General features: G+C 43.8%; 1 protein-coding gene across 1 annotated transcript in view; it reads right to left on the bottom strand.

Moving 5' to 3' along the window:
- LOC118559042 (NXPE family member 3-like) overlaps window positions 1-20,261 on the bottom strand; it is a 47,144-nt gene extending 26,883 nt beyond the window's left edge. The window contains exon 1 of the mRNA XM_036129733.1: window positions 20,229-20,261. The gene's annotated coding sequence lies outside the window, so the exon portion shown is untranslated. The remainder of the gene's footprint in view (window positions 1-20,228) is intronic.
- Between the last annotated feature and the right edge of the window lie 6,507 nt (window positions 20,262-26,768).

Consider the following 26,768-nt stretch of genomic DNA (forward strand, 5'->3'; position numbering starts at 1 on the left):
CTGCCTGACCATTGTTGCTTCCCTGGACCCCCCACCGCTGTGGGAGGAGGCTGCAGCACAGGTTCGAGCCGTCTGGGAGGGACAGGTTTCGAGCCTGGAGCGGCAGTATTCTGGACACCCCGAACTGATGAACTTCTTCGAGGAGATAGACTGGGACTATTGGTAGGGAGTCTCTCCGCCACTCGGCTCTCCCCCCTCCTCTGTTCTGTGGGCCGCTGCTGCTGCTCCTGCTGCTCTTGCCGCTGCTGCAACTCCCACTGCTGCTGCTGTGCCCGCCGCAGCTGCTACTCCAGCACCCCCTGCTGTTCTCGCCGCTGCTGCAACTCCCGCTGCTGTGCCCACCGCAGCCACTACTCTCACCCCAGCTCCGGCCATGGCTCCGGCAGCAGCCTCCCTATCGACACCGAGCTTGGCGGCACAAGAACACCACCCCTACTCCATCTGAGGCTCAGCTGGGGACCAATGCTGCGAATCCGCCGACCGGGGCCGACACCACCTCTATCTCCCTAGTGGTGCGGCCTGACGGCATCGCAGCTACTCTGGCGAGCGAGAAGGGACGCTTTCCTTCTCTTCTTCATCTCGGTCACCACTTCATGATACTCAACTGCTCCCTCGAGTGCAAGCTCTGGCCAGGGTTCGGAGGGTTATAATCCCACCAGTCTGAGCCCTGCTCATCGAGAACTTACAGCTGTGGGACATTTTCTATGGTGACTGAGACAACCTACTCCCCTGTTGGCCTGCCTCTTTGCCGCCACCGGCCTCAGAGGATCCAGCCTTGCCGCCGGCCTCATCAGAGGGTCCACCATGATTCCTGCCTATGACTCTGCTGCTCCGCCACTAAGGTCGCCCACCTCAACACATGCTGATAACCCTGCTGCTCTGCCGGACACTGCAGCCCCTGCCGCTTCACCGCCGGGGTCGCCCAACGCGACACCTGCCTCAGAGGCTGCCACGCCCTGGCCGTCCTCCACGGACCCCAATTTGGTCACCAGCCTCTCAGCGATCTCAAGCCGTCGGCCGCACAGCCTCCCAGTGCACCCAAGCCGTTGGCCGAGCCTCCTCCCAGCGGACCCAAGCCGTCGGCGCGCCGCCTCCCTACGCACCTCAGTCATCGGCTGAGCCTCCTCCCGTTCCCAAGGCCGGCACTCTCAAACCAGCTTGAGCTCTCCTTCGCTTTCAAGTCTTAGCTTGAGCTCTCCTTCACTCTCAAGCCTCAGCTCGAGCTCTCCTTTGCCCTCAAGCACTCCCAAAGCTGCCGCTTGAGCTCACCAGTGGTCGATCCGCCTCCTGGTCGGCCGCCAAACTCTACCTGCCTTTTTTCAAGCCCCCATTCGTTCACCCCATCGGGGTTGTTTTTAGTTGAACCCTCGCCCGCTGTCCTGAGCTTCCCTCCACCCACCCTGGCTGGATTGTTTTGATTTTTTGGGAATTTTTTTCCGTCATCTGGAATCCCACCTGATGATGTCAGGGTGCAGTTTTGCCTGCTGCACCCTGAACATTCCTGGCACCTTCCTCCTCCCATACAGCCTTTATTCCATTCACCCCCGATCATCTCCACCTGCTGTCTCAATCATCCCAGAATGTCAGCTTTTCTAAATAAACTCACCTCAGTTAGCTCATCCCTGCCAGTTAATCTCTTGTCTTCCTTTGCCACAAGACTCTCGACTTCACTCCAGAAACACTGACTCCCTGCTTTCGCAGCAGTCCTCTCCTGACCGCACTCCTCCCTAACTTGGATTCCGCTCCAAACTCAGCTCGGGTTCAGTCAAACTCTAGGGTCACTTGTGGAGTACCACAGGGTTCAGTCCTTGGACCAATTCTCTTTACTATATATATATGCTTCCGATTGGCAAAATTATCAGACAGCATGGGATTAATTTCCACTGTTATGCTGATGACACTCAGGTATATTTATCCATAAATCCTGATGAATCCAATCAATTACTTCGACTGCAGTCATGTCTTGGTGACATCAAAAGCTGGATGACTTTAAATTTCCTGCACTTAAATTCTGACAAGACAGAAGTTATAATCTTTGGACCAGAGTCCTCAAAAAATAAACTTCTTCACTTAAACTGGATAGCATTAACTTGGCCTCTGGTAATAAAGTAAAAAATCTTGTTGTTATTTTCGACCAAGACATGTCATTTAATTCCCATTTTAAACAGGTTTCCAGAGTTTCCTTTTTTCACCTCCGGAATATCGCCAAAATTAGAAACATTCTGTCCAGGGGTGACGCTGAAAAAGTAGTCCATGCATTTGTTACTTCAAGGCTGGACTATTGTAATTCTTTACTATCAGGAAGTTCACAAAATGCAGTTCAAAGTCTTCAGCTGATCCAAAATGCTGCAGCAAGAGTTCTGATGAAAATCAACAAGAGGGATCGTATTTCTCCAATTTTAGCTTCCCTTCAATGGCTTCCTGTTAAATCAAGAATAGATTTTATTTAAAATTTTTCTTCTAATGTATAAAGGCCCTTAATAATCAAGCTCCATCATATATCAGAGCTCTGATTACCCCATATATTCCTAACAGAGCACTTCGCTTTCAGACTGCAGGTCTACTGGTGGTTCCTACAGTCTCTAAAAGTAGAATGGGAGGCAGATCCTTTAGCTATCAGGCTCCTCTCCTGTGGAACCAACTCCCAGTTTTGGTCTGTGAGGCAGACACCCTGTCTACTTTTAAGACTAATCTTAAAACTTTCCTTTTTGACAAAGCTTATAGTTAGAGTGGCTCATGTTACCCTGAGCTACCTCTATAGATATGCTGCTATAGGCTTAGGCTACTGGAGGACATCAGGGCCTATTTTTCTCACTCTACTGATTTCTACTGTTCTCCAGTCTACTGTTCTCCAGTTTTGCATTGCATTACATTGAAATGACTGTTGTCATTTCAGCTTTTAATTTTTTGCTCGCTCTCTTTTTTCTTCATAGTAGGTACACCTGGTCTGACATTCTGTTAACTGTGACATCATCCAGAGAAGACAGATCACCGGCTATTACCATCTAATGTAGAACAGATTACTGGATCAATGTGTGCTTCTGTGCTTTTTTGTCTGTCTTGTGTCTCTGCTATGTCTTCTTTAACCACCAGCCGGTCGAGGCAGATGACCATTCATACTGAGCCCGGTTCTGCTGGATGTTTTTCCTTCCCGCTAATGGGTGTTTTTTCTTTCCACTGTCGCTTTATGCTTGCTCAGTATGAGGGATTGCTGCAAAGCCATAGACAATGTAGACAACTCTCCCTGTAGCTCTACGCTTCTCCAGGAGTGAATGCTGCTTGTCGGGACTTTGAAGCAATCAACTGGTTCAATTATATAGGAAATTTTTGACCAATCTGTATAATATGATTGATTTTGACTTTGTAAAGTGCCTCAAGATGACATGTTTCATGAATTGGCGCTCTATAAATAAAATTGAATTGAATTGAAATTGAACCAGGGAGGCGTCCAGGAGGCATCCTAACCAGATACACGAGCCACCTCAACTGGCTCCTCTCGACGTGGAGGAGCAGCGGCTCTACTCTCAGTCCTCCCCAGATGACTGAGCTCCTCACCTTATCTCTAAGGGAGAGACCAGACACACTTTGGAGAAAACTCATTTCGGCCGCTGTATCCGGGATCTCGTTCTTTCGGTCATGACCCAAAGCTCATGACCATAGATGAGGGTAGGAACGTAGATCGACCGGTAAATCGAGACCTTCGCCTTTTGGCTCAGCTCTCTCTTCACCACAACGGATGGGTACATCGCTCGCTTCACAGTGGACGCCGCACCAATCTGCCTGTCAATCTCCCACTCCATCTTCCCCTCATTCGTGAACAAGACCCCAAGATACTTAAACTCCTCCACTAGGGGTAGCACATCCTCCCCAACCCGGAGAAGGCACTCTACCCTTTTCCAGCTCAAGACCATGGTCTCAGATTTGGGGGCATTGATTCTCATCCCAGCCACTTCACACTCGGCTGCAAACCGCTCCAGCGAGAGCTGTAGGTCACGCCCTGATGAAGCCAATAGGACCATGTCATCTGCGAATTGCAGAGACGTAATCCTAAGGCCACCAAAACGGATCCCCTCGACACCTTGGCTGCGCGTAGAAATTCTGTCCATAAAAGTTATGAACAGAGCCTTAAAGTACTCAGGGCGAATCTCATCCACCCCCGGGCTTTGCCACCGAGGAGCTTTTTAACAACCTCGGCGACCTTAGCACCAGAGATGGGAGAACCCGTCCCAGAGTCCTCAGACTATGCTTCCGCAATAGTCTGACGTGTTGGTGGGATTAAGGAGGTCTTCGAAGTATTCCGACCACCGCCGCAAAATATCCAGAGTCGAGGTCAGCAGTACACCACCCCCACTGTAAACAGTGTTGGTACTGCACTGCTTCCCCCTCCTGAGACGCCAGATTGTGGACCAGAATCACTTCAAAGCCGTACGGAAGTCTTTCTGCATGGCCTCTCCGAACTCTTCTCCCGAGTTTTTGCATCGGCAACCAGCCAAGCTGATATGACTGCCGTTACATATCAGCTGTTTCCGGAGTCCCACAGGCCAAAAAAGCCCGATATGACTCCTTCTTCAGCTTGACGGCTTCCCTCACCGCAGGTGTCCACCAGCGCGTTAAAGGGGTGCCGCCGCGACATGCACCAACAACCTTGCTGCCACAGCTCCAACTAATCCCCTCAACAATAGGGGTGCAGAACATGGTCCACTCAGACTCAATGTCCCCCGCCTCACTCGGGACATGTTCAAAGCTCTCCCGGAGGTGGGAGTTAAAGCTCCGCCTCACGGGGGACTCTGCCAGACGTTCCCAACAAACCCTCACAATATGTTTGGGCCTGCCAGGTCTGACCGGCTTCCTCCCCCACCATCGGAGCCAACTCATCACCATGATGTAGTGATCAGTGAAAAGCTCCGCCCCTCTCTTCACCCGAGTGTCCAATACATGTGGCCGCAGGTCAGACGAAACGACAACAAAGTCGATCATTGAACTACGGCCTTGGGTGTCCTGGTGCCAAGTGCACATATGGACACCCTTATGCTTGAACATGGTGTTCGTGATGGACAATCCATAACGAGCACAGAAGTCCAACAACAGAACACCACGAGTTCAGATCAAGTGGGCCATTCCTCCCAACCACGTCCCTCCAGGTCTCACTGTCATTGCCCACGTGAGGGTTGAAGTCCCCCAGAAGAATGAGGGAGTCCCCAGGAGGGTCACTCTCCAGTACCCCCTCCAAGGACTCCAAAAAGGGTGGGTAATCCGAGCTGCCATTTGGCACGTAAGCACAAACAACAGTCAGAGTCCATCCCCCCACACGTATGCGGAGCATCTCCAGTTAAAACTTCATCCTTACTCTCACCTCCTGATGCTGTTTGTGAGTTTTCTGATTAGGGGGTTCAGATGGACTTGCATCATCCATGTTCCTGAGTTTGCCAATGAGGTGTCCAGGTGGACCTCCCTCATCCCCATGTTCCTGAGTTCTCTGACGAGGGTGTCTAGGTGGACATGCCATGTCATTACGGGCTCCTTCTTGGGTTCTTGGCTGGGTTCCTGTTCAAGCTCCTCAGTGGTTCCAAGTCTCCAGTTCTCAATATTGGTTCCAAGTCTCCAAAGCTCCAAAGCTGTGGGTTTAAGTGGCCAGGCTCCCATCCTTTAGAGTTCTGCAAAGGGTTCTAGTGGTCAGGCTGTCCCCAAGGATTCCAGGGGTCAGGCCACCATCCTTCAGAGCTCATCTGTGGGCTCCAGCGATCAGGCCACATCCTTCACAGCTCTTCTGTGGGCTCCAGCGATCAGGCCACATTCTTCATGGCTCTTCTGTGGGCTCCAGCGATCAGGCAACATCCATCACAGCTCTTCAGTGGGATCCAGCAGTCTAGCCTGCAGAGTCAATGTCTGGGGTTCAGCCCTCTGGGTCAAAGCCCCAGGTTGACTATTTTCCTCCAAGACATCATCTCCCTGGTTCCTCCATCATCGGCAGCCTCCCAGGTTCCACCACTGAGTTATGCCATTATGACATGACAAACTGCAGCTACTTCCAACATCCACAACACTGAGTAGTCCAAAGAATCGACGGTTTCTGTCAATCAGCTCTGAATTTTGCCGCATCTCCTTTTTAGCAGCAACATCAAGTAAAAAGATCTCCCTTTTCTCTTTTTACACCATAAGGTGATATTTTATACCTGTGTGGAACATATTAGGAAAAGTTTTAATCCTTAAGTACTGTACTGAATATTTCCAATGTGTGATTACGTTATTAGGGATTTGTGTTGTTTTGATTTCTGTTGGTAAGAAACAAGCCGCGCCGATCGGCTGAGTTTTTTTTTCTCTCCACACTTCTTCCCTCCTCCCCTTTCTCTTTGTGGTTTTGCGCGTTCGGCCTTCCTGAGTTTCCTACGTTTGGTTGAAGTCTTTGTCTCAACTGGTTACCGCCCTTCGTTCAAAATCTGCCATCATGGTAGGCTAATGAGTTAGCCTGTGATGTCAGAGCCACCATCTTGCGCGTTTGACATTAGCTGCAGGCTGTTGTGAACATAGACATTATAAACGTAGACGCCTCGTTGAGCGGGTTCAGCCTATGCTGCGGATGCATCGGAGTGTCTGCCATGTTGAATGTGGCAAATCTGCAGTTGGACTCAGTCACTTAATTAGTATCAGAGGGACTTTAATCTCAGAATATACTTTATATTTGTAATATTTTTATTTTTGTAATATTACAAGCTTATTTTCGTATCCCTTTGGCTTCGTTCTCCTGAATTTATTCTCGTAAAGAATAAAAAAAATTATAAGAATCTAACCTAGCCCTATTACTCCAGGACTAAGATAGTTCTGCAAATTGTGACTATTCTGGAAATGTTTCCCCTTAATTGTCATAATATGATGTTTTTCCCATAATATTACCATTTTTGTCTTTTTTTGTATTTTTTTCTCCTATGAATTTTTTCTCATATTAGTGATTTTATCTCTTAACCCTAATACTCCCCCAAAAAGTCTGTTGCTAGAGGAGATCTTAAAAGGTTCAAACGGTTTCATGAAATAATGAAGACCACAATGTTTAGATTTAACCAATTGATTTTTATATTCATAATACATACACATATATATATATTTCTCTCTCACTCTCTTCTTTATATATATATATATATATATATACACACACACACACACACACACACACACATCTATAATCTGGACATATACTTTGTGTGAATCAATGCTAACTGACTAGGTATGGTTAGCCTATCGGCACCTAGAAGCCCCAATTAGAACAGGTTAGAAGCTCACTGTTGCTTGAACTAACACTGCTAGTGGCTAGTTTTGCCAGAAGCGTCTGCCATTAAAGTTTCAGGGCTATTTGTGTATACCAGCCTTTTTCTACCTCAGAGCTAGTGCTGTTACCTCAAAGTGCTGACATGTTTAAGATAGTGTTACGAAAATATATAATCATTTATATGATAATAGTGTATTTTGAAGTTATACAGATATTAACCTTTAACACAGTAACTAGGATGAAGAGTTCTCTGCAGAACAATGACTGCATTCAGGCTTCAGTAAATGGTGCCAGGCGCAGAAAATCTCGGGAGATATGAGAGTTTTGTAGATTAGTTAACGGTTTTTAAAACTTTCTCATGTCCCTGAAGGTTATCTTAGTCCACTCTCAAGAAACAGACCAGGGCCATTACTTACATCTAATGGCTGAACTGTCAGATAGCACATGTCTGTTAGAAACTGGATGTCGGCAAGGGGGGTTAGCCCAACCCCCTCGGGAGTACGTGAGGTGTGGTTAAAAAGACGTGTTTTGGGTTTAGATGAAAGGAAAACAACTTGCAATTTCATAGAAGGCACGTCGGGATAAAATAGGTTATGCGGGTTGCTTATAAGTCCATAAGTGTTGTCTCCCAATTTTGGAATTCCGAATTGTAATAAATATATGTATGTTTTAAGTGTTTGGTCTCTGATCATTGTTCCTTTCCTTGCTGCCAAATCATCGAACCGGATGGGTGAGACGGGCCGTGGTAAAATGGAGTAGGAACAGACCGAAGTTTTAACAATAGCCAGTGTTGAAACCAATAGAATTCATAATAAACTGTGAACTGAGTATAAATTACTACCTATCACTATTCCATTTTGACTGAGTTTATTTTCATTTGTTTCTTTTTCATGTTTTATATACCAGCGAGTAGTGTTTCTAGTACTATCAGTAAGCAAAATTCAATTCGATTCAATTCAATTCAATTTTATTTATATAGCGCCAAATCATGAAACATGTCATCTCAAGGCACTTTACAAAGTCAAGTTCAATCATATTATACAGATTGGGTCAGATTATACAGATTGGTCAAAAATGTCCTATATAAGGAAATAATTTCTGTGACAGGGAATTATCAGTTTGATAAATAAAAGCTAGCTAAATCGCAGGTGTTTGTATCAGAAATTTAATTGTCTCAAAGAGTTACCAAATTATGTCCTTTTGAGTTAATAACTGAATATACTGAGACATTTTCATTAACTTGTGGTGAATGAGTAATGGTTAATACTCAATTTGCAATTATAATTAAAGTTGTCAACGTTTGCTATATAAGTCTAACTCAGTCAGCAACTGAGGTCCGTTCTTCGTACGTTGCTTAAAACATCTGAGATCAAATGAGACATCCAAGATGATATCATCGTGCTAACCATGATCCGGCTAATTGGGTTATTCAAACACACCTGTTGTTTATGATTAGCATCGCTGGATTGAGTTATCTGAGATAACTGCGCATTCATGCGCTTTAAAAGGGGAAATGTATTGATAGTAGAAACAATGATCAGCAACGCTGCTATTGGCTGTTCAGCATGGCCAAAGAACACGCACATTTTTTCTCCCAAGCAGAACAAGAGCTTTTAACTAGAATCGTTCAACTTCTGAAGAAGTTGAAGAAGGCGCCCGCCTTTTGGTGCGCGTAACCGTCAAAGCAAAAGCTTCCGAGTTCCTTGGTCGTAGGCTTTTATCACTTGGGGATTTTAAATCAAATCTTCTGAGTGTGAAAAAGATTTGTCTTCATCAAAACCAGCCGACAGGAAAAGGTCTGCATCCAAGCAGCATGGGAAATTGGTGTTATTAAAACATGATTAAATACTTCAATGTAGCATGAAAAAATGAAATATGTGAATAAAAATGTTAAAGGCTTTACAAAGTACTAAAGGAAGTACAAACTCTGTGAAGCAGAAGTTGGTGAGACCTTCCTAGATAGAGCTACTTCCGGTTAGCAACATGCTAAGCGTTAGCCGCTAACATGGTTGTGTCCAGTATCACCGGGTGATTGTACTTTGTTAGTTTGGTCAAAATCCTGTACTGGGAAGTTCCTCAAAAAGGGTGCCAATACTTAATGTCACCAAAGCTCACCAAAGGCCATGGGTCAGATTGGCCTCCTTTAGCAACTAAGCCTCACCAAATCTGGGCAAGGAAACTCAACATTTGACCAAAATGGTGTGTAGCGCCATTTCCCACAGGTGAGTGGTGCTGTATTGGCCGGGAGAGGGGGGGGGGGGAGGTCATGTCTGGGCATCCTGCCAGATCCTCTTGGAGTCCAAGGGCCAATAGGAAAGCATGTGAAATCCAAAACGGGACAGAAAAGTGATTCACGGCTGATAATCACTGGAAAATTTAAAAATATTAAGAGGAAGTGACTGTGCGAATTTCAGATTCCTACATTCATCACAGCCAATGCAGTGGGTGTCAAAAGGTGCCATTCTATCCCGATGGAGGATGTCCCTGAGCTCTTGTTACATTACAAAGTTTTCAATATTAAGGAGAGCCAGCAAAATGTTGTGGCAGGATTTGACAGTAAAAGGAGGTGGTTATGTATTAATATAAAATAAATTAATAAACAATAAATAAAATACTTTAATGTTTTCTTAAAACTTCAGAATACAAAATAAATTAAACAAATTCCTTTATCTTCATTCATTTACATCAGTTGTTCAAGTTATTTAATTGTTACTTGTAAAAAAAGAAAAAAGTTTGTGGTGCAGCTCCTTAAATCCCCGGCAAGTGAAAAAGCAAAACCAAGACAGGTGCGGTTCCTGCTGTAGCTCAGCCATGGCTTCAAGTATATGTCCCCTATTTTGAAAAAGCAGTGACAACATCCACGCAGAGACCAGGAACATGACAGTAATAATCCTCCCAGCATTAAGTCCAGGAATGCCCTATAACAAACACAGAAGCTTTTTTTATAAGCAGCAGATGCAACAAACACCACATGCAAAAATGTTAACCAGAAACTGTCTTCTTAGTGGTCGACAAAATCCACGTTTCCAGAGGGATGGATCCACTGTTTCTTTTTTAGTCTGTCTAGTTAAGTGAAATATATTGACTGTTCTACATATGTATAGATATTTACTGTTCCATATATACATACATACATGCATACATACATGAATACATTCATATAAATGATCATGAAAGGGCTTGAGTACCAGAGTAATAGAGGCCTGGATCTACCATAACAGGTGAGATCCCAAGTGCAGGATATGCATAGAGGTGCAGGATTTGACAGGAAAAGGAGGAGGTTATGTATTAATATGAAATAAATTAATAAACAATACATAAAATACTTTAATGTTTTCTTAAAACTTCTGAATACAAAATAAATGAAATAAATTAAACAAATTCCTTTATCATCATTCATTTATATCAGTTGTTCAAGTTATTTAATTGTTACTTGTAAAAAAAAAAAAAAAAAAAAAAAAAGGAAAATTTGGGACCGCCCCCCATTGCACCAGTGGGCCCAAGCGGCCCCTTGTTCACCTATGGCTGGGACCAGCCCTGGCTGCCTGTCTGCAGCACGGAAAACTCCCAACAACTGCAGCTTACTCGCTCTATTTGGGAAGGGTTTGGGGTTGTTGCCGGTCTGAGGTTATTTGCGAAAAATCTATAAGACCTACACCAATGAGGGTTACATTTCCTAAATCCAGACAGAAATACCTATGTTTTGATGTATAATTTCTGCACGTAGAGTGATAATTGAGCGAGTAGGCTAAAGTTGTTCGGTGTTTTTTGGAGAATTTTGTCACCATGGTAACTGAAAATGGCGTGATGAGAAAACGATAAAAGATATCCACATTCCGTTTTCACTTCTGAATAGATCAAAGATATATCTACAAACTGGAAGCTAAACGATGTTCGTAGGTGAAAGGATGACGACACAGTAGAGCGTTGAAAATGGCAATTTTCTGGTGTTTTTTTTGCTAATTTTGTTCCAACCATAACTGGAAATGGCGTCAAGTACAAAAAGCCCGCTTCGCGAGACGTCGAGACGAATGTTTCGATATATAGTATGTGGGGGTAGACCCTGCTGTTCGGCCTGTATTAACGGTTATTTCGGATTTCCAGAGTACTTCACCATTGAAATTCACGAGAGCTATTGTTGAAGCAACAATGCCCACGTGCATGGCAGTTGGATGTAACAATACATCGGATTAAAGTGGAAAAAACATTAGTTTTTTCACTTTTCCCATTCATGATCCACCGGGTACTTTTGTTGGAATACCCACCTGAAGAGAGAGGATTTGCCATCTAACTTCTGGCCAGAGAGAAACAACGTCATGCAGCCAACATTTCGAAGAAAAATCTTTTGAACATGACATCAGAACGAGGACTTTTGGTAGGTTATTCTTTTTTTTAATGTAGAGTTTGCTGGAACATTTGTTTACCGACGAGAGCGGCGGAGGGATACGACACACTTAGAAAGCATGCTCACTGCTGCGAAGCCCACTTATTTTATGCAACTTTGGCCTTATTTTTTCTAATGTCGCTTGTAAATTTCATGAGTTGTGGGTTGCAGTTTTTTTGGGCTTGTTTCTGAAAGTGAAGTCGATTGTTTGAGGTCTAAATTAAGTGACGCCGAAATATCCCTCCACCTCATAACGCACTGTGGCTCATCCTGACAGCAGTAGAGAGAATACTCAGAAAGAGTCTAACCTTATGATAACTGCTGGAAGTAGATTAGGCGGTGCAGATCACCATTTTGAAAAGAGATTGGTTCTAAAGATGAGTTTTATACTCATCTTCTAACATTGCAGAACCCAACCAATAAACCGTACTTTAATGCTTATTTGTTGTCTTTTTATGTCCCTAAAATGTTAAATTAGTATTATGCCTATCTTTGTTTAAGGTGTTAAAAAAATATTTTGGCATGAATACGGATATTTATTCACAAGGGGACAGATAGGGCATTGGGACTTGCTCTACAGCCGATATGTGCCAGCCTGTTTCAAATCTTCCACTATTATCCCTGTTTCCAAGAAGCCAAGGACCACAGGACTTAATGACTTTAGACCCGTCGCTCTGACCTCTGTGGTTATGAAGTCCTTTGAGCGCCTTGTGCTTTCACACCTAAAAGAAATCACCGACCCCCTCCTGGACCCCCTACAGTTTGCCTACAGAGCCAACAGGTCTGCAGACGACGCTGTCAACCTGGCCCTTCACTACATCCTCCAGCACCTGGGCACTGCAGGAACCTACGCCAGGATCCTGTTTGTGGATTTCAGCTCTGTCTTCAATACAATCATCCCAGCTTTCCTTCAGGAGAAGCTTTCCCAGCTGAATGTGCCTGACTCCACCTGCAGGTGGATAACAGACTTCCTGTCTGACAGGAAGCAGCAGGTGAAGCTAGGAAAACATGACTCTGACTCCCAGCTCATCAGCACTGGTTCCCCCCAGGGCTGTGTTCTTTCTCCTCTGCTCTTCTCCCTGTACACCAACAGCTGTACCTCCAGTCACCAGTCTGTCAAGCTCCTGAAGTTTGCGGATGACACCACTCTCATCTGACTTATCTCTGATGGTGACGAGTCCACCTACAGGTGGGAGGCTGACCATCTGGCCGACCTGGTGCAGGGAGAACAACCTGGAGCTCAATGCTGTAAAAACAGTGGAGATGGTTGTGGACTTCAGGAAGAACTCAGCCCCAGCTGCCCCCATCACCCTCTGTGACTCCACCTTTGACACCGTGGAGTCTTTCCGCTTCCTGGGAACTATCATCTCCCAGGACCTAAAGTGGGAGCTGAACATCAACTCCCTCACCAAAAAAGCCCAGCAGAGGATGTACTTCCTGCGGCAGCTGAAGAAATTCAACCTGCCAAGGACAATGATGGTGCAGTTCTACTCCTCCATCATTGAGTCCATCCTCACCTCCTCCATCACCATCTGGTATGCTGGTGCCACCTCTAAGGACGATGGCAGACTGCAGCATGTCATCCGGTCTGCAGAGAAGGTGATTGGCTGCAATCTTCCATCTCTGCAGGACCTGTACGCCTCCAAGACTCTGAGGCATGCAGGGAAGATTGTGGCTGATCCCTCGCACCCCAGTCACAGACACTTCCCTTTGGCAGGAGGCTGCGGTCCATCAGGACCAAAACCTCACGCCACAAGAACAGTGTTTTCCCATCTGCTACCAGCCTTATCAACAAGGCAAAGAGCCGCCCGTGAAACTGGACATTGTCTCTCTCCCTCGTTCAGTACTTACAAGCTTCTGCATTACATTAACCCACAGTTTACAGAGTGTATATGGCTTCTGTATATACAGTATATCCATTTTATTTTATTTCATTTTATCTTTTGTCTGCACCATCAACACCAAGTCAAATTCCTTGTAAGTGCAAACCTTGCAAACCTACTTGGCAATAAACTTGATTCTGATTCTGATTCACCAGTGATGTGGTGTTCACAGACCCTGTGAGGTTGTCTATGATGTGCACCCTGAGGAATTTGGTGCTGTTGACCCTAACCCTGAAGTCGACCATGATCTCCTTTGTCTTGTCCACGTTCAGGATGAGGCTGTTGACTCTGAACCGGCCCACCAGCAGCTCCACCTCCTCTTTGTAGTCCTGGTCGTTCTTGTCTATGATCAGGCCCACCACCGTCGTGTCGTCTGCAAACTTCATGATGTGATTGGTGGTGAACCTGAGGACGCAGTTGTGTCATAAGAGTGAACAGCAGGGGGCACAGGACACAGGCCTGAGGGGAGCCCGTGCTAAGGGTCATGACATCAGAGGTGTTCTGCCTGACCCGGACCGACAGAGGTCAGGAGGTGAGGAAGTCTTGCAGCCAGTTGCGAAGGGGTGTGCTGAAGCCCACATGTTTCAGTTTTTCCACCAGATGCTGTGGGATGAGGGTGTTGGACACTGAACTGAAGTCCAGGAGCATGTTCAAAGGGGCGGGCCGTGGGTGGGCTTGGAAACTGTTACTAACTGCTTGCAGTTCTAGTTTTTTTTTTTTTTTTTTTAAGGGGGCTCTTTGAAAGTATCTGGAATACACCCTTGTGTTTGTTTATGTTTACATTTGGGATTTAGTTAGTGTTTTCTGTTAGTTTGTTCTTTATTAGTTTGGTATCTTGTTTCTGTTAGATTTCTGTTTTCTCACCGATTGATCGACTTCACTCCCCCTCAGCTCATTATCTTCATTGCCTTAATAAACCCACATATAAATAACTGAAGACGGGGCAGACAGGCAAAGATTTTTCAGAATAGGGAAACATGAAACAGGCACTTGTAATTATTGTAATCAGATAGAAACAGTGGAACATGTATCATTTGAATGTAATAAGTATTCAGAGGAACGACAGTACTTAAAGTCGTTACTAAATAGAGAGAAAATAGGATTTTCGATGATAAATCTTTTAATAAATGTCATGATGCAGCCTTTTGGCTCTGGACATTTCCTGCCTCTTCCTTTCTCAGTGCAGACCTGATTAGTAGCACCTGTCAGGCTGCAATCAACTAATGACTGGCTCCACCTGTTCACACCCCTTTATAGAGTCACCTCAGTCTGTTTGTGGTTGCTGGCTCGTCTTCAGTCTTCAGAACATCACGCCTGTCCTGTTCCTGTCCGTCTCCAGATCCTGCTCTGTCTGCTCCGGTCCGTTCCCGCCAGCCAGCTCCTGCACACTTCAACCCCACCTGGTAAACTGACTCTGGCTCTCACCATCCATTAACCATTGTTGCAATAAACTCTCGAAACCAGCTCTGTGTGTGCGTGCTGTGTCCGGGTTCAACCAAGACAAATCATGACAATACGAGTCGGCCAAAGGATGAACTCTTTGTTCAAGTCGGGCACACACAGAGCTTGGTGCAGGAGCTGGCAGGATTCTGCTCCGCTTCCCCAGTCTGAGGTCTCCGCTGATTCGTCTCGCCGGGGTCTTCATCCGAGACGCCCCGCCTCTGGTTCATCTCGCCGGGAGTTGAACTTTCTTAATGATCAATGCTGTGAAGTCAGTAGGTGGGTGCAATAAAGTAGCTTAACCCTAGTTTTACTAATGTTAAAATTGGTTCTTCATTTGAATAATTTAGAGAAAAATAGTCCCATTTTCTACCTGATCACGTTTTTAATACCATCCTGAATGTTTTTTTTTAAAGATAAAAGTCAGAAATAGGCTGTCAATCTTAAAATGCCTACCAGTTGGCAATAGATGGGAGAGCAAAGCCTGCCTTCTGAGCCTCCTCTGGCGCTTCAATCTTCTCCTTGCTTGGATTTGCCTCCTCAACTGCATCACCTCCTCTTCAGCCTGCTGGTAAAGCTGACCAACAACCGAAGCAACAGCAATATTGCTGGTATTGCTCATTTTGCTTCTACAAAAGGCTGATTTTTAAAGAAGTTTCAATCACCTCTGCAACTACAACAATTACAACTCCCAACAAAGAAATTCCCGCTACTGCTGGTTTTATACCCAAAGTTCTGTAATTTTTTAGATATTTTTTAGACTTTTTAGAAATTAATTAAAAAAAAACGTTTTTAATAGGATATGATGGTGTAGTGTATAAATAGTTTTGAACGTTAAAGAAATGCTCAAGAGCTGCGGGTGTGATGACGTCACGAGTATACTTCTGTTCCAATACACAATACGTGCTGCGTGCTCGTCAAGTCCGATCTTCCTGTGTTCTTACCGAGAACAGACTTGACGAGAACGCGAGTACGGACTTTCGTTCTCGTGAATTGAGAAACGGCCTCGGCTCTGCCAGACTAGCTATCGTTGCACAGCACTGCCATCTGCTGGTTGTTCAGTGGAGGGTGTCTTCGCATTCAAATCTAGTGGTATTTATTTGTGGATCTCGGCGTGCAGTAGGAATGTCTCAAAATTACGTCATCGACATAAAAGGAAAAATGAGATTCACAAATGCAAAAAGGAGATTCACAAATGCAGATTCCACATACAAAGTCAAGCATATTTATTTTCAAATCTCGAAAATATATTTAGACACGTTTATTTATATAAATTTGTTTATTTAATTGTATGTCACATTTTTATATTTGTATTTTGTTTATTTATTTGTATGTCACATTTTTATATTTGTATTTTGTACTTGGATATTTATAAATGTATGTATATGTGTATATATATCCTTTTATATTTATTCAAATCTTTTTAAGACAATCCTCACTCCATAAAAGTGCGGCCAGGGGGCCATTTGTGCTCCCTGGAATGATTTTGTGTGCCCCCCCCCCACTCCCAACTGCTTTTCAGACCAGCACAGAGATCGCTGATGCAGATGGAAACTTTATTTTTAATTAGGGAAAAGTTATTAAAGACAAGAATAAATGTTAGGTATAACCCAAGATATTCATCCTTTAACCAGACTTTTTAAATTTTCTTTAATTTCATTGTAAATAGGTCTACATCTCTCCGAGATCTTTAACTCAAATGCAGAATTCGGTATGCTAAAATCTGTCATGAATTGATTTATTAAAGTAATCTAAATACATTAAGTGTTTACAAAAAGAATACTGGCCCAAGTCCTATTCTTATATTGCTACACCAAAAGAAATGCTGTTTGTGTTTAACTTTGCCTAAATAATTTGCAAACTGGGTGACCATCTTTTAATAAAGCAAATGAGCAAACATGTTTTTAACTTTGGATCTACACTTCACTGGAAAATTGTCTTGTCTACTTCTTGTCAGGGTTCTCTGTGTTTTCCATGCTCTAACTCTGCTCCACAGGTGGTTCTAGTTGACTAGGGGGCATGGCCCACACCTGCGGCTCATCAGGAGCGGCTTCCACTGGCTTCTTAAGGAGTGCTCAGACAGATGGAAGACGCCAGAGTGTTAACCCATTTGTGGTATGCCTAGGCCTCTGACATGTCTCCTGTGCCTTATATTTGTGAGTTCTTGGAAATCCTGTTTTTGGAATAATTTTTGTCCCTCTTGGTGTTCTTCGGTTTTTCGTGTTTGGATTTAGTTACCTGCCTTTACGTCGTGCTCTAAAAACCAGCTCCTCAGAATCCCCGTCACTCAGATTTTGCTTTGGCAGCTCCTCTCATACTCTCCTGGTGGTACCAAGCCGGGCGTGGGATCCCCTTCCCTGGATTTACCCGCAATACTCCGGTTCTTCCATCTGCTCCTCCCGTCTGCCGTCAACTGTGGTGCGCTCTGGATCCCTCGCCAGCATTACCATCTGTCAGCCCCCCAGTCACTCAGCCACCTGTTACCATCAATGAGTTACGGTCACAGAGTTCCCTCGTCATTACTCTCTCCGGATAAGTCTTCTCAACTAAATGGTAAGCGGCGCAGCTTCTGGAATTTTCCCCTGGTTCGATCTCTCGTAACTTTGTTCCTTTTTCTTTCCGTAGTCGTTCCAGCACTGACGTTCAGACCTTGCTCGAGCCACACGTTGTGTCTTTCCCCATTGTCTGAGCCTTTAATAAACATCTTAAATTTATTCCTGTCTCCCGTCTGTATCTGCATGTGGGCTAAACACTTAAAAACCTTGACACTTCTAAATTTAAACCTTGCTCAAAACACCTTTAACAGAATGGCATGTATAGTATGACCTAAATGATGACCAGCAAGTAAGAAGAAAAAACAGAATGTACAGATAAATAACACAAAAAGGTGAAATACAGAACAATGTAGGATGTTCAGGAACGTAAAACTGATAACAATCAAACTACTGGGGATCATGATAAAGATTAGTATTTTGCAGAGAGAATAGTTTAGTCAAATCTTCGTGCTCCAATTTGTGACAGTACAAAAGAAAAGGCATTTTTTTCTGCAAGGCTATCTTTTTATTGAGATTTTTTTAACTCGAATGGCTTGCTTTTTAAACACAGTAGGCTGACAGGAAAGGGGCGTGGAAGAGGGGGAGAGACATGCAGCAAAGGACCACAGGCCGGCATCGAACCCGGGTCGACTGCGTCTAGAACTAAAGCCTCTGTACATGGGTTGAGGTACCCGCTGCGCCATCTGCGTGCCCAATATGCCAGTTTTTTAACAACTGGTTGGTCTGTAGGTAGCAGGCAAACTTTCTATACTAGGTTGCTAAAGGTTGTCCAAAATTTGCTATGGACACTCTGTGCCCCCAGGATGCCATTTATTTTAAGTTCTCGTTTAGGTAGCACCTGATTTTCTTTAAAATAACATTTTATACTTTTCAAAAAGTAATTATGTGTAGTACAGCATAACAGCTTTTTTTATAAATTTTTTATTTAGGGATTTCTATTCAGAGAGGCTTCATGAGCTAGAATAGATTTACAGGCAGGAAAAAAAGCAAGCCTTCTCTATGCAGTCACACATGGTATAAACCACACCCTGTTTCAACTGGTTGTTTTTGTCAAGTCAAGAAAACATCATCAGCTGTTTAGCAGGTTTGTTAAGTACATGTAAATTTAACTGTGTACAAACCACAAAAAAATGTACTTCACACAAAAAGTAGAAAAGCTGTGTGATAAATAACAAATTATTCATCATAGTAAATAAGTTGAGCCAATCATTGTTTGTGTGGCTTCAGTTGAACCCATTAATTCCAAACAAAAGTGCACCGTCATTGTAGCCATATGCTAAGTTTTTTTTCCATCCATTGCCTATACCCATTTATCTGTGCAGTTTTGCTGGTGCGTGTCTCCCGTGGTCATACGGCAAATTTGGAATTTATTTCTAATAATTATTTTTACCTGCTTGTTTAAAAATATGTACAATCATAATCAAAAGGGAATTTCTGTATTTGTTAGACTGCAGGGAGTCATCAGATTTTTGGGGGTCAAACAAATGAAGGAACAGAAACCTAACCCACTCTTGAATGACATAGAAACTGCTCCATTTGCTCCCTATGATCAGAAGAATGTGCTGTGTCGTTTTTTTAAGGAGATTCTTATGAGAAGGTTTATAATGTTATTAACATAATTTCAACTTAATGCAAATCATTCTAATGGGTAGAAATATCTTCAAACAAAAAATTATTATAACAATTGTGACTTTTTGCAACATTTGCTGGGGTTCTGTTTTCAGTTTATTTAGGGAAAGGATACCCACATTTTTCATCTGAATATATATAATATATTTTTCTAACCAGTTCTCAAAATAAGAATGCTAAACAATAGCATTATTTGTGTTACAGTAGCCAGTTGGAACAAATGGAGCATAAAGAAAAAAAAGCAGGAACATTCAAGTTCTGTTTCAAATTTGGATCAGCTTCTAAAATAATTTTCTGGTCTTCTGCCAGGCTTATGCTGGAAGTACTTGGAAGTTTAAAACAGGCTTAATTTGTCTCCAAAACCCTACCCACAGAAGATGACAAATGTGAGTTTAATCCCTGGCTAGGAACTCCCATGGAAAAACCGGTTAGCGTTATTTTCACAAAGCAGTCCAATTACCTCCCAATACACCTGAGCAACAACAGAGAGAAGACAATGCAGCAAGAGCTCCACTAAGCTGTGAGGGACTGATAATTTCGTTCAAAAAATATGAAGAATTGAGTTGAGTTTATTTTAGATTCAATCAAATAAATTTTTAAGAGAATTCGGATAAACTGTACTTTATCTGAAGCTGGCAAAAGACAGGTTTTCTATCAAATTACAAACAAAACAAATTGTATCCATTTTTGTATATGGATCTATAAATATTTTAGTTAAATAATTAAAACTGAATTCAAACAAGAAATTCTTAAAAGATTTACATACATCTGCTCTTTCCATAAAAAGACAAATGCAGCATGCTTAACTGATCATTGGCAACAATATTTGAAGCTTTAAAAGCAACAAAACAAGTAGTCTTCCTATTGTTATGTGATTCAGAAAAATATATTTTATCTAAAAATATAGTCTATGTGAAGATAGAAAATCTATGTATCTCAAGATAATCACAAGCCAAACAGTGATCTGCTCCCATTTGATGATTATTAATTGTAATGGCATTAGATGTTAGTTCTCAGAAGTAAAATAGTTCTAGAAGTAAAATATAAAACAAAGAAAAAAAATTCTCTTTATTTACCTTGTTCTTTTCCTCCGACATCGTCCTCCTTTGTCCTCTGCGCCTCCTGTGTTTGGTCTGTCATACTGTCATGATACTGGTCTGTCTGTCTGCATGCTTCCTCATTCCATGACGTCAACCATTTCATTTAGTTGATATTGCTGCATATGTAAATTGTCCAAAGAATTTAATTTAAAAATAATGTAAGTTTATTGTTTTGTCAGACCAAATGTCCCTCTTCATTAAAAGGATTGGTTGGAGTAAAATATGCAGCTCTACCTAACTAACTTCACTCACTCAACTCACTCACTCAACAAACTTCACACTCGCAGCACTCACAGGAAAATACATTTGCGAGACAGAAAGCTGCTGTTGGCATAAAAACGAAGTGCAACATAAAGAAATTGTTCAGAACTGAGCGCTTCCCCTTGTATTAGAAAAGCAATGTGTGGGCTATTAGGATAAATAATTGACAGAGGTGAAAAACGGTGACGCTTTAAAACACTAATCCAGATATGATAAGATAGTTCATCATGATCTGATAAACTTCTTGCAACAGAGATTTCTGTAGAGACTTTCTGCTCCAGCATACAGGCTCTTCCAGAAAAGGACACACCTTTCCTGACACGTCCTTATGCAGATCTCAGCTAAGAAGTAGGAAAAAAACTCTGAGTTAGCTGTAACAACTCTGTAAGTGGCAGGGTTGTTTCGGAAAACGGAAAAGCCAGGACATGAAGGAATTTACCCCAGAAATTACTCTAAATATCCATTTACCCAGCTTTCTGAAACAGGGCCCTGGAAGAGAAATAAGACAAAAAATAATTAATTGTGCTTTTTTAAGGGTAATTATAATAGAAAGGGTACTTCTTCAAACATAATCATTGATCAAAACATAAAGACTGTCATGGTTGAGTTTTGGTTTGGCTTTGTTTTTCTGTTTTAATTTTTTCATCTCTTTTGGGTTAGGTTTGACTTTATTTATTGTTAGTTTTCAGTCATCAGTTATTTTCTGTCAATTTTCACTTCACCTCCTCAGCACACTGCATGAAAAGTGTGATTTCCGTCACTATGCGGCACTGTAGATTGTCGTGGAAGTTCAGGTTAACGGCTGTTCACGGTAATTTGCAGGCAACACCGAAAACTGCCATGAATTGTCAGAAATTGACGTGGCAGTTGTCCCCCCCATGACCCCCCTCCTCCTAATTCTAGGGGAGGCTTTAACATGTAAATGAAAATGCTGTGAGCTATACAAACGCAAATCAGTGTTGCAGGGGGAGGTTTCGCCTTTAGCAAGACAGAGTGCAGACTTTAGCTGTGGGTGATTGTAGAATGGTATGTGACCACAAGTCTTACAAACCATTGTGCCATCGCGTCTGAGCTCGTAGGTTTCAGTAAGCATGTATACTGTCATACATTTTGGACAAACCACATACTGTAAGAAGTTGTCACGGAGGACACCAGTCCATTTCCTCAAGGAGAATAAAGTCTTTGGAATATTGCTTGCAAAGGCAGTGAGGGAATTAGCACACACAGACAACATTTCCAAGTATCCACATGAAATGTTTGATGCACAGAAGAAGTGATGTGATGGCATTGTCAGAAATCTTGAAGGTTGATTGCCATGACAAAAGCATCATGGCCAGAAGTTTCATCAACAAGTCTCCTGGTTTTTCACTTGTGGACTGATCACTTCGTAAAATGTGTTATTTTGTTAGAAGTTATAAATTTACTGAAGGCAGTGGCTGGAAATAATTGGGGTGCAGATAGACAATCATTATTAAACATATATAGGGCTCTCATGAGATCGATAATACATTATGGCAGTTTCATTTATGGAGCAGCAGTTAAAATAACATTACAAAGAATAGATGGATTACAAAGTAGGGCTTTACGTATATGCACAGGAGCAGTGAAAACAACACCTATCAACGCTCTTTTAGTAGAGACTGGAGAAACTCCACTGGAATTCAGAAGAATAAAATTAGGTTTAGTATATTGGATGAAAATTAAAAGTAGTATGGATGAAAATGTAAGTTCAACAATTTTACAAACTTGTTGGGAATAAAAGGGCAGGCCAAGAATGGAGTCTTAAAGGATTATTGGGAAATAAAGGAAATATAAAGGATATTTATAGATTAAGGAAAGCATTATTTATTTATTATGTATTATCTTCAGAATACAAAATTAACAAATAGAATTTAACAGATGTAAAACAGTGTTGCTATACACTCATGAACAGTAGTTGGCGGTATGCACCTTAAAGTTGCTTGCGATCCGCCATGATAGAAGAGAAGAAGAAGAAGAAGAAGAAGAAGAAGAAGTAAAAAAAAAACGTGCTGAGCGCTCCACTCCTGTGTGTTCATTTCCTCAGGCGCTACGAACCGGAGCAAGGGTAAGATTTAAAGAATATGCTTTCATTCTGCGGTAAAAGGAAATAGATACGGATAGATACCGATCATAACTGTACATTTTGTTTTCACAGACTAATCTCGCCTCATAATGAGGCAGTGACCTCCTATTTGCTCGGAACAATAACTGCAAGTCCAAATTTACACGATGTTGATAAAGACGACATTGTGTGTAAGTGACTTGTTTTACTGTTTTCTCCTTCCTTGTTACTGTGACTTGCGTTTGATTTTTATTCATACCACTCTCATTTAATTGTTTTCCAGCCGCCTGCAAGACGTATTATGAGACGGTACGCAGGAGCTGAAGCTGCCAAGAATTCAGCTCGGAGTCGAGCTAGAAGAAAGAGGGTAAGACTTTATTTGGTGACTATTTTTTCCGGTGCATTGATAGATCAGTGTTTACCGCAGGAGTTTGCTTAGGCGAGGCGATGAGTTGGGGGGGGGGACGACACGTTTTGAGCGGACCGACTCGCAGAGCGGGGGGTATCCATGCGTTTTTTCCCCTGCCATTTACGCACGCGCGAAAGAAACAACAAAAAACCGCGTGTTAACGTCACGTGTTGGCCGCCTAGCCAAGATAGCGCTGTGGGAAACCCTGTAGATGTGTTGTATCCATACGCAGTGCATCCCATCGCACAGTACTGATTCATTGTTGTTGTTTTTTTTTGTTTTTTTACAGCTGCTGAAATCGAGGCAGAGTGTGCTAGCTGATGAGGAAGTGGAACTCTGGAAGTCCGCCACCGTCGACCTCATGTCTGGCGAAGAAGATGGCGTCGTTGGCGGGGTCTCTGGATGGATTGTACGGCCGCCGTCATTTCGTAGGCCGGATCTCTCTGAACTCTGTGTGAAGCTGCAGTCCCGGTTAGAGGTGACGCCGAAGTACAGAGCCACGCACACTAGGCGTCTGCACAACGGACCTGCCTCGGAGAGAATGCTGCGAGTTACCTACAACCCCGAGGAGGCAAACGGACAGTTCATGGAGCTGTAATTTTTGGATACGCATGTGTGGGCAGATCCTCGTGTTGTATATAGTTGTTTGTTTTAATAAAGCTCTTTCTTTGCATAAACATCTTCCTGGCAAATGTTCATTTCCTGTATAAATTCATTCATGTCTTTGATGGTAGCCTAATAATAGTGTAGTAGTGTAGGATAACATGAATATACAGCATAATATGAATAAATAAATATATATATAAAAAAAAAAAATATATATATATATATATATATATATATATATATATATATATATATATATATATATATATATATGCCAACCAATCACGAGTAAGAACATTCAAGCCTGGCCTGGCCACGTGTGGTTTTGCTGCCAATCAGGAGCGATTTTACTTGTTTGAAATAGTGGGTTCAGCCAATACTGAGTAGGTTATTCAAGCCAGATCTGGCCCGCCGCGCGGGTTCGCTGCATTCATATGCTAATTAGGGCCATTAGTACGGCTGATCGCTCTCCACATACGTCATTGTCCGGTTCCGACAATTTGTGGCACTGACAAACGGCGACAAGCGCGGGTTGCAAATTGTCGTTAACTGCCGAAAATGAGGGAGATCTGCGGTAGTTTACGGGGACGAAAATCTCACTTTTCATGCAGTGGCAGTCAGTCACACCTGATAATCATTTGCTTGTTAATTAGCCAGACCCTTGTTTCACCTGTTAGTGCTCTATTTAAACCTCCCTCTGTCTTCAGTTCAGCACTGGGCCGTCTTCTGCTATACACCACTCCATGCCAGTCCCTCTGTAAGTCTTTGTGTTCTACTGTTCGTTCCTGGAGAAGCTCTGCTCTTTGTCCAGGTGTCTTCTGTGAACTGCTAACCTGTCAAGCTGCTCTGGTGAAGCTCTGCTCTGTGCCCTGGTGTCTCCTGAGAACTACTAACCTGACTAGCTGCTCCGGAAAGGCTCTGCTCTGTGTCCTGGTGTCTCCTGAGAACTGCTAACCTGTCAAGCTGCTCTGGTGAAGCCCTGCTCTGTGCCCTGGTGTCTCCGGATAACTGCTAACCTGACTAGCCGCCCTGAGTCCTGGTGTTGCTATGAGGCCTACTAGCCGAGCAGCACCTAGCGAGTGTGGACTCTCTCTCTCCGGGCCGTCAGCTCCTGCCATCACCTACAACACTGACCTTTTGCAGCCCTGAACCTCCGGACTTCGTCATTAGCCATCACCACCCTTCCTTTAAATAAAGACGCTTAAACTTTAGTTCCGTGTGCGCTTCCTGAGTTCTTCGGTAAACAAATCATGACAGTACGGCCCAGTCTTAAGATGAACTCAGGGACCTCATGGGGCTTACCTGCAGGAGTTGACGACCCGGACATCCTCGCATATGTGGAGATGTGTGAACGGCAGATGAGGGAGAGGTACGCCAAGATGGCTTCTGCCCGGGACCCTACGCCAGCAATCCGGGTTGACTCCACTCCCCTGGTGGTCCACGTGGGCGTTGTTACGGCTACCTCGGAGCCCAGGGAGGGAAGCCGCTCAGCCTCTCATCGTCTCTGTCATCACCTCCATGACTCGCAGCTGGCCCCTCGAGTGAAGCTCATCGGCCCAACTAACAGAGCCCCACGCATCAAGGAGAGTCAGGTGTGGGATTTCTACTACGGTGACCGAGACGACCTTCTGCCCTGCTGGCCAGCTGCTACCCCCGAGACTGCCCCGGATTCCTCATCTGGTTCCTCCTGGCAAGGACGGCAGGACCACCGGCACGGAAGGTCCGCCAAGGACGCGCTTCTGCCTCCAACCTCGTCGCCCTCCGAAGCCTGTAGCCCGGCGCCGCCCTCCGAAGCCTGTAGCCCGTCGCTGCCCGAGGCCACCGAGGAGTCTGTTCTGCCTCCGTCCACGTACCAAGAGGAGGTCCAGGAGGACCTGCCTCTGTCCAAGACCCACGAGGAGGTTAGTTCCGTGTGTGCTTCCTGAGTTCTTCGGTAAACAAATCATGACAAAGACAAAATGTGCCATTAGGTCATTCAGGCCTTCCATTTTATGGTGGCTTATTTTTTTTATCTCCAGTTACAAGGTTGCCAAAAAAATAAAATTACACACCATTTAAGAATCGTTAGTTTTACTACATCAAAATACAACAATAATAATAATAATAATAATAATAATAATAATAATAATAATAATAATAATAATAATAATAAATCAAACTTATATAGTGCTTTTTAAACACTGAAAGACGCTTTACAAAACAATTAAAAAACACAACAATATTCAATTACATTACGTGTACATTGAGGGCAGTTCCCCTGGATTGGCAGACTGGAGTGGTGGTCCCCCGATTTAAAAAGGGGGAAAGGAGGGTGTGTTCCAACTACAGAGGAATCACACTCTTAAGCCTCCCTGGTAAGGTCTATTCAGGGGTTCTGGAAAGGAGGGTCCGTCGGATTGTCAAATCTCGGATACGGGAAGAGCAGTGTGGTTTTTGTCCTGGCCATGGAACACTGGATCAGCTCTACACTCTCAGCAGGATCCTGGAGGGTGCATGGGAGTTTGCCCAACCAGTCTACATGTGCTTTGTGGATCTGGAGAAGGCATTCGACCGTATCCCTCGGGGGGTCCTGTGGAGGGTACTATGGAGTACCGGGTCCTTTAACAAGGGCCGTTAGGTCTCAGTAGGACCGGGGTCAGAGCCTGGTCCGCATTGCCGGCAGTAAGTCAGACTCGTTTCCGGTGAGAGTTGGACTCCGCCAAGGTTGCCCTTTGTCACCAATTCTGTTCATAACTTTTATGGAGGTGTTGAGGGGATCCATTTTGGTGACCTTAGGATCGCGCCTCTACTATTCGCAGATGATGTGGTTCTATTGGCTTTATCAGGGCGTGATCTACAGCTCTCAATGGAGCGGTTTGCAGCAGAGTGTGAAGCGGCCGGAATGAGGATCGGTGCCTCCAAATCCGAGACCATGATCTTGAGCCAGAAAAAGGTAGAATGCCTTCTCCGGGTTAGGGAGGATGTGCTGCCCCCTAGTGGAGGAGTTGAAGTATCTTGGGGTCTTGTTCACGAATGAGGGGAAGATGGAGCGGGAGATCGACAGGCGGATTGGTGCGGAGTCTGCTGTGAAGCAGGCGCTATACCGGTCTGTTGTGGTGAAGAGAGAGCTGAGCCAAAAGGCGAAGCTCTCCATTTACCGGTCGATCTACGTTCCTAC

Source organism: Fundulus heteroclitus, unplaced genomic scaffold (assembly GCF_011125445.2).
Source record: "Fundulus heteroclitus isolate FHET01 unplaced genomic scaffold, MU-UCD_Fhet_4.1 scaffold_209, whole genome shotgun sequence".
Taxonomy (NCBI): Eukaryota; Metazoa; Chordata; class Actinopteri; order Cyprinodontiformes; family Fundulidae; genus Fundulus; species Fundulus heteroclitus.